Consider the following 14,903-nt stretch of genomic DNA (forward strand, 5'->3'; position numbering starts at 1 on the left):
AAGGGAGGGAGTTGGGCGGGGCTGCGGCTGCTGCCTAGCCTGGGTGGTGTGTGGGGCTTGGGTCCGGGGTCAGAATGTGCAGCTGTAGGGCCCAGACAAGGGGCGGGATGGGGCCGTGGGCAGCTCACCTGGGGGGGGGGGGCGGGGGGCGGCTCCCCGGGGGGGGGGGGGCTGGCTCTCCACTGCTGTGTGTACTTCCAAGGAGAGAATGGGGGGCATGTGCCTCCCAGATGTGTGTGCAGGGTGGGGGCAGCTGCAGGCTCAGGCTCCCTACCCTGCTGCCTTCCTCAGTCCAGCATGCAGGACCCCATGCAGCAGGTCAGAGTGGGGCTGGGCAGTGAAGCTCAGTGCCACTGCTGCACCACCTGCCCTTGCAGAGAGGAGAGCAGCTTGGCAGGGAGCCCAAGCCTACAGGCCCCACTCTGGCCAAGCTGCCTGTGGGGGGGGGAGCTGGGCTCTACATTCCACTCTGCCACAGCAGCCGCCACCTCCCATGGGCAGCAGCTAGGGCTCGGGTCCTTGGCCCTGTAGCCCTGGCAGCTGGGGGGCAGGGGGTGTTACTGGGGAGCAAGGTGCACCAGCAGGGCCAGAGGGCTGCACTTGAGGAGTGAGGAGCACCAGCATATCAGGACTGCTCAGCACCACAACCCGGGGGGCGTGAGGGGGAACAGGGGAAAGAACAGCCATGGCTGGACCTGTGTCTTGATGAGTGAAGGTGCAGGGAGAGCTCTAATTTTCCATGGTAAAACACCCAAAATCAAATGCTAAAATTTACAGGTATTTAGAATTTGTTTCATTATAGTGATTGAGGCATTGGTAGGCTTCCAAATTGCTTTAAAATTGTAAATATATCAATAAAGCATTTTGTTCAACTATCTATACATGTATAGTGGTGTTACATTTTAATCATAGAAAAATGTGGATTTTTGGGGTTTATCAGGGGATATATGATCTTTAAACAGAGAAAACCAGGGTCTCTGTTCATAACTTAGAACCCTGTGCAACATAACATGACAACAGATTGGTCAGTAGCCAAGTTACAAAAAGCAAATCTCCTGTGTGTCCTTCCTCATCAGAACACATCTACTTGCAGCTAGTCTGCAGAAGCACTTAGCTATAACATTATTACTTTATTTAAAGGCCAAAGAAAAAGTGGGAGGACACCCTATCGAATACTATTGTAAAAATGTGTTCTTTCAGCTCTAACCTTATGGAAGTTTAGCTGAGATGATGGAAAAATCAACATCTTCGCCAAAACAGATCTAGACTATGTCCTCGTGGAATAATCCTCATTTTGAAAGTAAAGATACTTGCTTTTTAAGTCTTGACATTTTCTTTTCTTTGGTAATGCTCTTATTCTTATAAAATGAAAGCTAACAAGGAAGGTAATTTGACAATGTGATATGTGATCATCCTAAATTTACTTTCCAAAAAAGCAATGCTGTCAGAAAGTAATTTTACCTAATTAATTATAAATGTTTGGACCAGACCAAATAGAAATTTCTCTTGAATTCTATACCCATTGGTATATTTGCACACAGTGAATTCTTTCAAATCTCTGTCCATTATGGCTTTACAATAAACGTATTGCTATTGTGTTTAGGTAAAAAAATTTAAGCATTTTTCCCAATGCCTTATTCTCTGGTTCTAGTAATTTTCCCCAAGCATTCGTGAAATCGGTCTGAATATTTCATTCACAACACTGCCTTTTGGTTGAAATGGAACATAGGGTTAGTTCAATGTCACAGGTTAAACGGTTAAGACTCATTTACCTGCCTATTTGCATTTTGTACACCTCTTCTGACTATGGTAAACACAGTGACAATTTCCTTGCATAAAAATTATAGATTCAAGAAACACTACAGGGTTGATTCCTTCCAACTGAACCCAGAACAAAATCAGTTACCAAACAGAATCAAAATTCATGCAAATGAAAGAAAACATTAGAAACCTTTAAATTATAAAAGGATTACATTAGACTATAGCTCGTGCAAGTTTCCTCCTCTGATGCCATCTTGTGATAAAGTCTATTTATTCTTCCTCACAGGTAGCCTCTCAATATGCTATACCATTCCATTCTTCATGTCTTCAAGATCTATCGCCTTCCTTATGTTCATTTTAGAGAAACTCAGATCACTTTCCTGAGTCAGACTACCATTCTCCCCACTGAAACTTCATCTGCATCTTCCCACTGCTTGCCTGCACCTGCCTTCCTCCAGAACCATCTTGCTGTTTTAACCATGCTTTCCCACTAGTTTGCTGCCTTCACCAGGGTTGTTTTTTTTTTTTTTTTCATGAAGCCCAAGGTACTCACCTATTTTTTCATGACTCTACACAATTTGGTCCTACCTATAATCTTATCCCTATTGCCTCCTACATGCTTCTTAATCTGCATGCTCCACCCAAGTTTATTTCCCAACTGCTCCTTTTTAGTCTTAGCTCACACCATTCTGTAGATCTTTTATTTATGTAACATCTACCTCAGAATTAACAGCCAATTTAAATTCACTAAATAGTCTCTCCTTTTCCTTCTCCAAAAACTACAGTAGATAAACACTGAATACTTTTTGGAATAGATTCTAGTCCACACTGTGCTCATGTTGTGTTGCATCAAGCCTTGTTGTGTTGCACAAGAGAAATTATGATAAAGTTACTAGTCCTTCTGTCACTGAGGAGATATACACTCCCATGTGCAGATTCAGACACTAGACTAATACAGCCTTTTTGTGCATTCATGATTCTATGACTTTCACTTTTCTTTCCATTTTGAGTAGTTACATTTATTTAAAAATCAGAATTGCAAATAGACTTCAGATGATAGCTTCTCAAACAAATCAGCTATTTAGTGTGTGCAGTCACACCTGTACCAGAAACAGTGTCTCCTTGGCTCAATTTGCATAAAGCAGTTTGCTACAATGATGAGTAATTTCTCAAAGTAATACTGCTGGCAAGCTCCTCTGAGTGCCTGTTGCAAAGATTTACTCTTCTGCTCAAGCTGTTTTGTTGTAATTGGTGCACATAATACCTCTGTTCCATTTACTCCTCTCAGCCCCCCACCGAATCTCTTCAATTTTTGCCAGACAATACACAAAACATGAGAACATTTAAGGTATCACACATAATGATTTAATACACTAGTCCAATTTAATACACTAGTGGACTAATATAACACTCCCACATCTCATTTCTGGCCAAGAGATTTATTACGCTCGTATCCTTGCAAAATCTTTAACTAAATATAGTAACTAAAATTAACACTCAATTATTTTGTGATTACTGTTTAAATATGCTCTTTAGATAATTATTTAACCCAGTGTTTTTTCAAATGACACTTATTTTATACAGGTATGTCCCTTATGCCAAGTATATAACTGGCAAAGTGAAAACCATGCGTCAAACTGAACTGTAGCCCCAAGTATGTTAAAAAGCACTCAGCTACCTTGGCCCACCTCACATGTTCACTAGTACATATTTTAAATGATGGAAAAGCTTCATTTTATAAAAATAAAAGCCTGCCCTGGGAACTTTACAACTGTTTTCCCCAAAAGTAAATAACTCTGTCTCCTAATATTTCATCTACTCAGGCTCAAAATGGACAATAATTCATTGCTTTACCAGAGACAGGTTTTAGATCCAATAATTTGAGACTGTACAGAGCCAGATATAGAAGCCTAAAATTGGTAAAAAATGGAAATTCCTAGTTCACCTCTAGACCTATGAAATCCCCAAGATAGATGTAAGTCATAGATAATTTGCATTTAAAAAATCTATTTTAAGTCATCTTGGAGGCTACTATGACTTCTGTATGACTGGATTCACATTATGCAGGAGACCAACTTTCCAGGCAGAAGCATATAAAAACAGGATCAATACCTTTAAACCTAATGTCTGTGAAACAGTTCCTCTGTAGCATTTTACATCTAGGGATAATATAACATGGCAGCATTGTGCTGAGTAAAGATTTCTCAGAATATTTTTGGGAATGACAGTGAGAACCAACTCATGACTAGTAGAGCCACATCTAAGTCATGGCAATATAAACTTCACAACACTGCATATGCCACACACACAAATAATAAAAGCTACAATAGCTTTGAGCACTGGTTTGTGAATGATACTTATTCTTGTTTGCCAATTTAGTGAGCAAAGGGCACACCTGTTTTAGTTACTGTATCTTGTCTGACAACAGCAAAGATAATTACACAATATGAAGTTTGCAGATAGCTTCTTCTCTTTCCAGTATGCTAGCCCACACAAAAACCTCTATTTCCATACTGCCACCATAATTCAGTCTACACTGAAAGCAGGTGGTGCAAATGGGATGCAATCAGGCCTACCCACGCTAGTTTTACTTCAGTTAGCACACCACTTCAAATGCAGCAGCACAAACTGGGGAATCCCACAGGAAACCCTGGGCACATACCTAGGTTGCTAGCCCATGCTGAAACTTGTGCTGTTGCTTCTTGTCTATTACTGGGACCTGATCAAGCTAGATTAAAGCTAGCGTGCAGGTATGCCTATCCATGTTCCCATCACCCTTCCTTGCATAGACATACCCTAAGACTAGTTTGGCTTTCCCCTCTCAGCCAACGCCATGACCCTTGAGTCAGAGGGGGAATAAAAACCTGTTTGGCTGTTTCACAGATACTTTTGGAAAGGGAAATCCCCTGGTGATTAGTAGTGTGTCTCACCTCCTTTTCCTTGTTGAGCAGCACCAGCTGTCTGTCTGTCAGTATGCAGTACTTTCTCTCCCATGTTGTACTTTCAGCACAGGGAGACTGGCCACAGGAGAGTCTGTGAGTAGCTGGCCCTTTCACATCTGGAAAAGAATATAAATAGTCATTAGAGTGTGCTGTTAACCACCCATGTGTTGTTGAATCTCTGTATTGAGAGGCACTGTAAATTTGCAACTTATTTTTAAAGAGTGCAGGTTTCAGGGTATTTAACTAAAGATTAATTCTATGAGGCATCTGTGCAGAACTTTACACAAATCACAATCACAATCAGACGTATAGAAGTGAAGAGCCCCTCAGCACGAATGGCTACTTGGTAGTTCCTTCTTTTCAGGAGGAGACCCCCTCAGTGGGAGTTCAGACTCAACCCTATTTTAAAGAGAGATAAAGATGATGGTTAATTCACCTAAAGCAGGGGCCGGTAATTATTTCGGGCCGAGGGCCACTTACTGAGTTTTGGCAAGCTGTGGAGGGCTGCATGGGTAGCCCCACCCCTTGACAGGTGCCCTGCCCCCTAGTCGCCATCTTGTGACTGGAAGTCCTGCCCCCTAACCCCTGACCTTTCCTACCAGAAGTCCCTCCCCTTTCCCCTAGAAATACTCCTTTCAGCAAAGGGTTTTGCCATGTTGGAACCAGAAAAATACCAAATTATATTCTAAAAAGCAAACATCTACAACACTCATTATTGTGATTTAAAAAAAATATTTTTGTCCTGATCAACATGTGTTTGTGTACAGTACACAGAGGTAATTGAACAATAGCTTAAAATGAAGACTTACTATTGTATACTGTAGGGGGTGGGTATAAGTTTGTGGGGGGCTGCAAGTGTGGGAATGTGGGGCATGGGGGAGGGTGTGGGTGTATGGGGTGGGTTTGTGGGGTAAGGGAGCATGTGAATGTGTGTGGATGGATATGTGGGAGGCTGTGTGTGGGGGGGAGGGTGGCTGGTGTGTTTGAGGGGGTGTGGGGATCTGTGTGTATAGCAGTGCAAGGGAGGGAGGATGACTGTGTATGGCGGGGTGTGCATGTGTGACTTGTCCTATGGAAACGCACCCATCCTCCCACTTCTGGCCCCAGGGTACCAGCATGGGCCCTATGCTCCCATGGTCTGGCCATGCAGCTGGAAGCTACGTGGTGCTGGGACAGCCAGCGGCTGGCAGGAATGCAGGGAAATTGCAGCTACAGGCAGGGGAGAGTGGGAGTAAGCGGGTGTGTGGGAGTGCAGTGATAGCTGGGTGGGAGCATGGGGCCTGTGCCAGTGTCTGGGGCCAGTGCCGGCATGGCTCAGAGCAGGGCAGCAGGAGCTGGGGGGGGCTGGAGTGAGAGGGGGATAAGGATGGGGCTTGCTTCTGGGCTGCTGAGTCCTGCTGGCTTTCCCTGGGTCCTACTGCCCCTGGCTCCTGTCATCTTTGACAGGCAGTCAGGAGCAGATAAATATTAATTTTTAGGGGCCCTGTGGGCTGGACAGAATGGGCTGGTGGGCTGGATTCGGCCCACAGGCCATTTTTTGCCTGCCCCTTGCCTAAAGTCATAATGTTAATTAGTTGCTGACTCAGGAATGGGATTCAGACCCGTCATACACTCAGGGTAGTTGGGTGAAGGGGTCTAGTCGACAGAGCGCATTTACTTTTTTTTACCTTGCTTTATAAACTACCACTTGAACACTGCATCACTAAGAAGCCTTCTCCAGGATTAGGCAAATTATGTTCATTATCTTAACTAACCTACCATCATCTCCAAAACTATCTTTTTCATGAATATCACATGATGGAGAGTGCTGTACCCCACGTACAGCACTCTCCATCCATGAGCAGCCAAGCCTGAAGTAGCAGGAGGTACCACACAACGTGTAGTGCATTGACAGCACTATTGCTAACTGGAGTAGTAGTGAGCATAGGTAAGGACTGAAGTATACTGCCAAAGTTTTGTAAGAAGCCCATCAGAGGGATGGGATAGGGCAAGAATTCTGTCTGAATCATAAAAAGCACACTCCTGAAGAAGAATGCATAGCCCTGGTTACCACAATCAAAAACAAAGAATCATGTATGGCTTCTAAATTCTGAAATGTTGTCTATTTTTGTAGCATTATCTTTTGTTTGTATTTTTGTTTAAAAATACTTTATTTGTTCTGATCCAAGTGATTCCTAATATTAAATTTCCTTTTGCTAACAACCCATGCATAAAACTGGTATTTGTCCACAGTTAAAAATACAGAGGTTTGTAGCAACTGTAGCATACCTTTACCACTAGAGGCCAGTGAATCCTTAGACACAGCAACATTTAACCAGTTTTAAGAGGAAAAAGTATAAGACAAAACACAAGGATTAGCAATAAATATTTGGCCCTGTTGAAAAATGCAGTTCTTAGAGGTTATACATACTCCTAATAACAACTTAAGTAAGATCAATATTCGGACTTTTTAATCAAATTTAAAGTATCTTATAAGTCTGAAAATTCACAGGACTATGAAAACTTGTAAACGCTGATTCTTCTCTATATACTGAAAACTTGATATAGGTTAAGACAGTTAAATTAGGATTTTTGGTGACCATTCAGAAAACTTCTAAGTGCACAACAACTAAAGACCAACTCTACCATCACAAATTCACAATTTATATGAGTACCAACTAAAGCTATCGTTTTTTCTTTCTTTGCTGGTTTCTGAAGCACAACTGAATTTGTTACATTTCAAAATGCTGCTAAATCTTATACTGAGCTAGCTCAGAAGTGACTTGGGCACAAATTCCATCATTAGGAAACAGGTTTTGTGAACATTCACTGGCCACTGTAGACTCTCTCAAAATTAGATGAAAATATATGCAGGTCAGTCGTATAAATAGCATGTTAATCCTCCAGATAGGTTTTTACTACTGGACTAACCAAGCCTCATTTGATGTGGCTATATAACAATGCACAAAGAATTTACTGGATCTGCAGCTTAGATCATTTAAAACAACAACACACACTCAGAATTGCTAGTTTTAGTGTAGAAGCTATATGCGACTTGTACAACTCAAAAGGTTTTCACATGATAATTCCTACAAAGTATAGGTTCTGTCAGCATCCAGTATTTGTATCTGCCTTTATGAAGTAAAGAACATAATGACTTCTTCCACAGGACTACAGCATTTAACTGAGTCATCAGGCATAGGAGGGCTAGCCACAGCAATGCTGTCAAGTGGGCTGGCTACATCAAAACAGCTTCCCACGCTGACTATTGGCAAAGTAACATGTGATCTTGGTGAATGGAGCTGCCAATAGGCAATAAGGAATATACATATCAATGGAGAGCGATGAATGTCTGCATAAAGCCTCACCATGTCTGCACGCTGACTGAATAGCACCTACAATAGGAAACAGTACAGAGGGCTGCAAGCTAATTTTTCAGTCTGGAAACCACAGTTTGGATGCTCAGACTACATCCAAAGCCTGTACTGTGCACTAATGAGAAACTTGAGTATAAGTTACATAGGGAACTTACCACAATAAAATGTATTTTTCCTTGGAACAAATTCATGTACGTGGAATAGCTTCTCTGCTCTTGCACTAAGCAATGTCTCCATACAATTTAAAAGTTATTTTTCAGTTACTATTCCAAAGTGACCACTTTCTCCAGAGCCTTTTTTTGCAACAGCTGCAATAACCAAATCTGGAAAGCATTATACTAGTTTTGACCAAAGACTCTGTAGGACCCACATGCTACTGCAGCACAATGCCCAGCATCATAGAAGAAAGTAGGGTTGGAAGGGACTGCATGAGGGTCCCACAGATGTGCATGATTGCTTATACATTATGGCAGACAACTGTTCTGTTTTCTTGTATTCCTCATCTTAACTCTTTATCCCACATTTAGACTTCAAGAGATTAAACAGTGTGTAAAATGGAGATTAAAAGATTTCAGTAGAGCAAAACATCAGCTTCTCTTACTAGCTTCCGTAGGATTACACAGTCACCCAATACTTGAAAAATTATGGAAAATCAGATATAAAAATTAAGATCTGTCACTAGCTGTGGTGTTACACATCTTCTCCTAGGAAAGATTCAAAGCTGAGAGCCAGCTTATTTCTCAGTGTAAGGCAATATCCTGAAATAATTGGCTCATACACAAAAGCACAGGAAAATTCAGAAGGCAATGTATTAAAAGAAAATGCTGTAATTTTGACAAGCATTTGGACATGGTGTAAATTTAACTGGATTTAATTAATTTAATTACATGTATCTGGAAGACTGAATGCTGATTTTAGGCCCTGGTGAGGTTACACAGGGTATGGACATATTAAGCTGAAAGTCTGAAAAAAGCAAGCAGTTGTGACACAAGATTTCTTCCTATAGTCTGATGCAATTCATTCCATTCTGTATTGTTACAATGGAGGTATTCAAGGAAGCAGATCAAATTGTCTACCCACAGGATTAAAGGTCATGCCCTGGTTCCCCTTCAAATGCTAATATCAGTTGTGTAACAGCTTTAAAAAAAATCGGTTTCTGTACATCTTCCCCTGCTGAACTGAGGAAGAGAGCACCATTGCCCGCCTGCCACATCACCTGACACAGCTGAAGATCTAAAACTGCATTGTTCTTTTTTTCCCCTATGGCTTTGGAAAGGCCATTAGGAATGTCTATAAATATCCACAAAGGCCCTTTCCTCTCAGCTGTACAGCAACGTGTATTTTATCATTCTCAAACTAGAAAACAGATCTAAGAACACAAACAATGGATGCACCGTGACAAGATAAATAAAGGGGGTTCTTTGGGTGCAGGACATCAGGGAAGCAAGACAATAAGACAGTATCCAAATGTATCCATTCAGGAAAGACACTTCATGAGAACTGAAGGGATTTCTGGGACTAGTACTAATCATGTAGTGCTGCATTTTTTAATAAAATCTCTAACAGTCAAAACAGGTAAAAAAGTCTAGTAAATTTTCAAAGCCAGTTCACAGTAGTACAGAATAAGACAATGAGTTAGTTCCAGGGGTTGACAGCTATTATCTGGTCTCAATCCTTTCCATTACAGCAAGAAAAGCATATCCTCTCCTTCCTTCACTGCCAGCAAAAGATGTCTTGAATTAGGAAAGAGAAGGGACTATTTTTAATCTTTAAAAAGGAGACTATTTTCCTAAAGAAGAAAAGTGTACTAACTGAAGGATATAGCATTAAAAATGTTTGCAGTTTAATGCTCATAAAGTCAGCCCAAAACATTCTGTACACATGACCTAAGTTCTTTGTCAAGACTAGGGAAGGGAAAAAAAAAAAAAAATCAAACTATGTATTTTACTTGCCTTGTAACACCACATCTGATTATAGTCATGGATTTTTAAAGCTTTGTTCCCTTGGCTCTCACTTTAAATACAAAGCATGAACTTTCCAGGATAAAAGGATAAATGAACAATTTAAAACTGAGTAGGACCTAATGCAGTTTGTAAATGTTCCAGTACTACAGCGACCACTACCAAGATGGTCAGAAAAGCAGTTAATAAATGACACAGTTCAAAAATCACAAAATACAAGAGTCCTTACTTGAGAATTTCTAGTTAAAATGTTGATCAACCAAGCAGCAGAGACATTTTATATTACAAATTAGCCACAAGACACATTTTAGCTGTCAAAGATGTGAGTTTTTTCTTTTAAAGAAAACCTATACGCAACACCAGAATGATGACAAACGCAGCCTTTTTCTGAGGTGTCAAAGCTAATTTTTGCAGCACATGCTCATGTTGAAATCTTGACCCTGCTGAAGACATTGCCAAACTCACTGACATTTACTAGGGCCAAGATTTCACTCCAAATGGTTCTAATACAGCTGTTTTTCATGTAAATTAATAGCAAAGTCAGCTCATTGGGTGTTTGGGGAGGGGGTAATTGTTCTTTTCTCTTTCTTTCCCTCTTTCTTTCCAAAGAAGTAGCTCTAACATGCTTTGACAACAGGTTCACGTGAACGGTGTCAGTGTTTCCATGCTGTTTAAAATGCTTACCATGGTGACAGGTTCTCAAAGAATGTTGGGTAAATGCTGTCAGCGATATGTTTGGGCAAAGCAGTTCAGTTTAAATAAGCGTTAACCTGAACCATCAACTCAGTCTTTGAACTGAATCTGAAACATCAAGCCTTACTACTACTCTAAAGGACAAGCTGCATGAACAGCTTTGACTATACTATACTGATTATGCTTTGACATTTGATTATATAAACTTCAACCCTGACAAAGCCAACAGTGTAAAGGAGGGAAAAATCATATTTGTGTCATGGCATTTCATTCCCATGGTAGAAACTGCAGCTCCTAACAGGGTAGCTTTCCCTTAAAAAAACAAATCTCTAATACAATGGACAACAGCAATTGACTACTTAGAAAATACATTTATGCTGTATTTATTACTTCATGCAATCACACAACTTTTAGATGAAGACCTGCAAGGAATCTGAACCTGTTCTACTGCAGAAGTAGAAGCAAGAAAAATTTAGAGGCAAAAGACAATTTAGGCATTTGTCACTGGCATCAGGACAGCCATGGTGCAATTAAAAGATGAACAATCTCTGGACTTTTAGTTGGGAGGGAGGAGAGGTGGCAAGGGAAATATGGGAAGAAGTTCTTCAAGGAACAGACTCCATTAGGAAAAATCTAATCAAGAAAAAACTAGCATGTTTTGTGAATCTGGTTTCACTAGACATTTTTCCTCTCTCAAATATCCAAATCCTCAATAAAATGCAAATGTTACCTGAAAGCCATGTTTCACAAGCAAGCAGTAGTATGGTGCCTGGAATGAAAATTTTCAAGGAAAAGCTAAGGTTATATGTGAAATAATTTGGGGGAAATTAACAGATAGCAAATGCCCCACTGTGTTCATACAGACACAAATGCAATGTCTCACCATAGCACCGGAGGCACTGCAGAGCTGGAAATGAAATTTGGCTAGGTTTTACTCGCTTGTACTAATTCAGAGATTCATATTCTAAAATCAGATGATCTGTTTAAAAAACAGATGCCATAAGACTTCCCTGTATTAAATTTTGTTTGAATTTGAATATAGCTAAAACTATGATAAACATTTCACAAGAGTAGAACTGGTAACCCTAGCATTTTGTTAAAATTACAACTGGACTAATTAACTCCAGGCTATTTAGGATTCCATTTAAAGTTCCTGCCAGATATATTTTTCATTTCATACCCTAAACCACTGCATGATGTGGCTGTATTTCAACCAATAGCCAATTTTAATGGTAGCTGAAAATATCTCTCTATATTATTTTAAGTGTGTAAAGCATGTGAGGATCCTTTGGGATGAAAGGCACTCTATTTATGCAGGATGTTATTACAGAGATAAGCATCTAGTACAAATTCTTCTGTTATATTTAGTATCTGCATCCAACAAACATTAACATGCACATGACTTGCCTCCATTTGAACTGAATCTAGTCACTTTTCTCTGGCAGCTGATAGATACTTAAATACTTGTACAGAAATTCAATAGCACGAGTGGGAGGTAAAGAGACTCATCAAACCATTAGTTTTCAGTGATCTGTCAAGGCCTTCTCGCACCAACTGGTTATAGCCAACACAACCTGAGAAATCCATGTTCCACTGAACAAAGCCATAAAAAGCCTGGCTGGGCTAACGAGGTGGACTGTGTTAAACAAGTTTAAGGCAGGGGTGTAAAACATATGGCCCAAGGACCGAATCTGCCCTGCAGACTTTGCCCCACCCCTGACAGATGGGGGACCTTCCCATGGCAGCAACCAAGTACCCAGGTGAGAGTCATGGTGCTGGAGCCACAGCAATACCACCAGAACAAGCCCAGTGCCATGGATTACCCCTGTGGTGCTGCTGGGGCTCCAGCACTGTGGCTCTTGCCTGCTTGACTGCCAAGCACCCAAGCAAAACCATTGGTGATGGTGTCCCAGCAGCACCGTCTAAAGAAGCCTGACACAGGCTTAAATGAGTTTGACATCCCTGCTTTGAAGAACTTACAGCACCTTGGACTAATGGCTTGACCTTGCACCACAGTGCCAAGTGCGTTGGGAAACTCAAGCCAATCCTCTACAGCTTTCTTAATTTTCTGTAGAAATAGGCAATCAAATATTGGTAACCTATTAGCTGTCTGTTTTCATTTTCTTGGACTTTGGCTAAACAAGGGAAGATACGTGCCCAAACAGTTGCTATGAATGATCTAAAATGCTGATTTCCCCAGTGTAATATTGAGAATTATATTAGCAAAGGAGGAATCCACATAAAGACATCCAATCGCTTCATGTCTTATTAAAAAAAATACAGTGTTTCTCATTCTGGTACCATACAGTTCAGTAGAACAACATAACTGATCAAGAAGGATCTTTATTTTTTCCATTTAGACTGGGCTTGTCCAACTGGTGGGCTGCATACGGCCCACAAGGGGGTTCGTTTTCAGCCCCTAGGCTCCTATCCTGCCATTCATCCCCCTATTGCTACAGCTGTTGCTGCTGCAGCCAGGGTCTTGAGGCTCCCCCTCCCTCAGCTTTTACTTCCTGCGCCCACCCAGGCAGGAGGGCAGGGCAGCCCACAGGAATAGGGGAGCCATGAGGGATAGGAGGTAGGGGCTGCCCATGTTCATAGTAAGGTTGGGGGCTGCCAACACATGCTGCAACAGTTCCCATGCAATGCAGGGGGGAAGACAGTGAAAGAGGGGAGGGAAATATGCATGGCTTAGGGGTCTGTGGCTCGCACAAGTGGGCCTCCTTGGCCTAGAAATTGGACAGCCCTGATTTAGACATCTGGGCATCCTCTCTGAGATCCAGATTAAATATATTTATGGCTAAGTATGTCCTTTAATTTGAGAGCGTTTACATTTCTAGACTTGCAAGTGATTTTTTCTGTTCTTAATTTGATTTCAATTTAGAGCCTGAGGAGTGCATTCCCTGTTACCAGTAGAATAGGAACTTCTAGTGGAAAAAATGAATTCAAAACATGGTATGTAAAAGGACCCCATGACTAATGTGAGGCTTCTAGAACCCCAAGACATTACAGGGAGTAACTGCACTTATTTCCTAGATCCCCCCCTTTCAGAGTTCAGGCAATAATCTAATTGGGTACATATACATTTCTTAAACTCACATTTATCTTGTTGAACTCTTCTACCTTTTCTTTCAGTGGGGGCCAACTTTTTGACATATGTGACACAAATTAATTCCACACCTTCTCCAAGCACCACTCTGCTCCCCTTGCCCTCCCTAATCTGCTGCTCTGCTTTCTGCTTCCCACCCTATGCTATCTACTTAATTTGCTGCTTTGTTTTCTACTTCCTCCCCTATTTGGTACTGTGTTGCCACCCCCCCACCCCACCCCATCTGCCTTGTGCTACACACAGGCTGCTTGTGCCACTTGGGGCACCCATACTGCAGGATGGCCACCTCTGCTGTATTACAAGAGATATAGGTTGCAGCCATGTTGGTCTAAGGACACAGGCAGGCAAGGTTCTTTGGGTAAATCTGATATCTTTTATTAGACCAACTCAAATAGTTGGAAAAATTCTTCTTTGCAAGCTTTCAGGTATCAATAAATAAGCATCAGATATAAATAAATAAGCATCTTCAGCCTGACAAAGGGTATTTATACACGAAAGCTTGCAAAGAAGAATGTTTCCAACTATCTGAGTTGGTCTAATAAAAGATATCAGATTTACCCAAAGAACCTTGTCTGCCTATCACAAGGGAGGAATTTATGTGCCTGCATTTGCTATGGCAAGTTTCAGAAGTCGTACCAGGTATTGATCAGTGCTAGAAACCTATGAGGAAATCTGTTATCTACAGTTTGGTGGTGGAGGGGTCAGCTCTTTCCTCCATCTCTCTCATAAAAGCAGCAGTTTGTTCTAGCCACAGAAAAAAACAGAAACCTGGAGTTTTAAGAAGTTTGTGGAGATTAAGCTATGTCTTTTAGGTCAGGACCCTGGGGAAAACTGCTTTTTTTGGGTAGAGATATTCTACATAATAGTTTAAAAAGATCCAATGATGCAAGATACAGTAAGTTATGAAGCAATCAGCTTAATCTATATCAAGTAGCACCAAAGGCTTTTTAGTAACTGAAAGAACAAAAACAAAGTACAACTTGTCTGTGTCTGATGTATCCCAGCAACCTTATCAGGAAAGTACTTCCTTGATCCCTCTGCTGGTTTTCCTGGTTTTACTCTTCATTTAATATGAAAAGGA

General features: G+C 41.2%; 1 protein-coding gene across 1 annotated transcript in view; it reads right to left on the minus strand.

Annotated features, from left to right (window-relative positions):
* The window catches only part of RASAL2 (RAS protein activator like 2), a 170,759-nt gene extending 165,990 nt beyond the window's left edge, over nt 1–4,769 (minus strand). Inside the window, exon 1 of the mRNA XM_019501824.1 lies at nt 4,692–4,769. The gene's annotated coding sequence lies outside the window, so the exon portion shown is untranslated. The remainder of the gene's footprint in view (nt 1–4,691) is intronic.
* Nucleotides 4,770–14,903: the final 10,134 nt, after the last annotated feature.

The sequence above is a fragment of the Gavialis gangeticus genome, unplaced genomic scaffold (assembly GCF_001723915.1).
Source record: "Gavialis gangeticus isolate Ggan-Ray unplaced genomic scaffold, GavGan_comp1, whole genome shotgun sequence".
NCBI lineage: Eukaryota > Metazoa > Chordata > Crocodylia > Gavialidae > Gavialis > Gavialis gangeticus.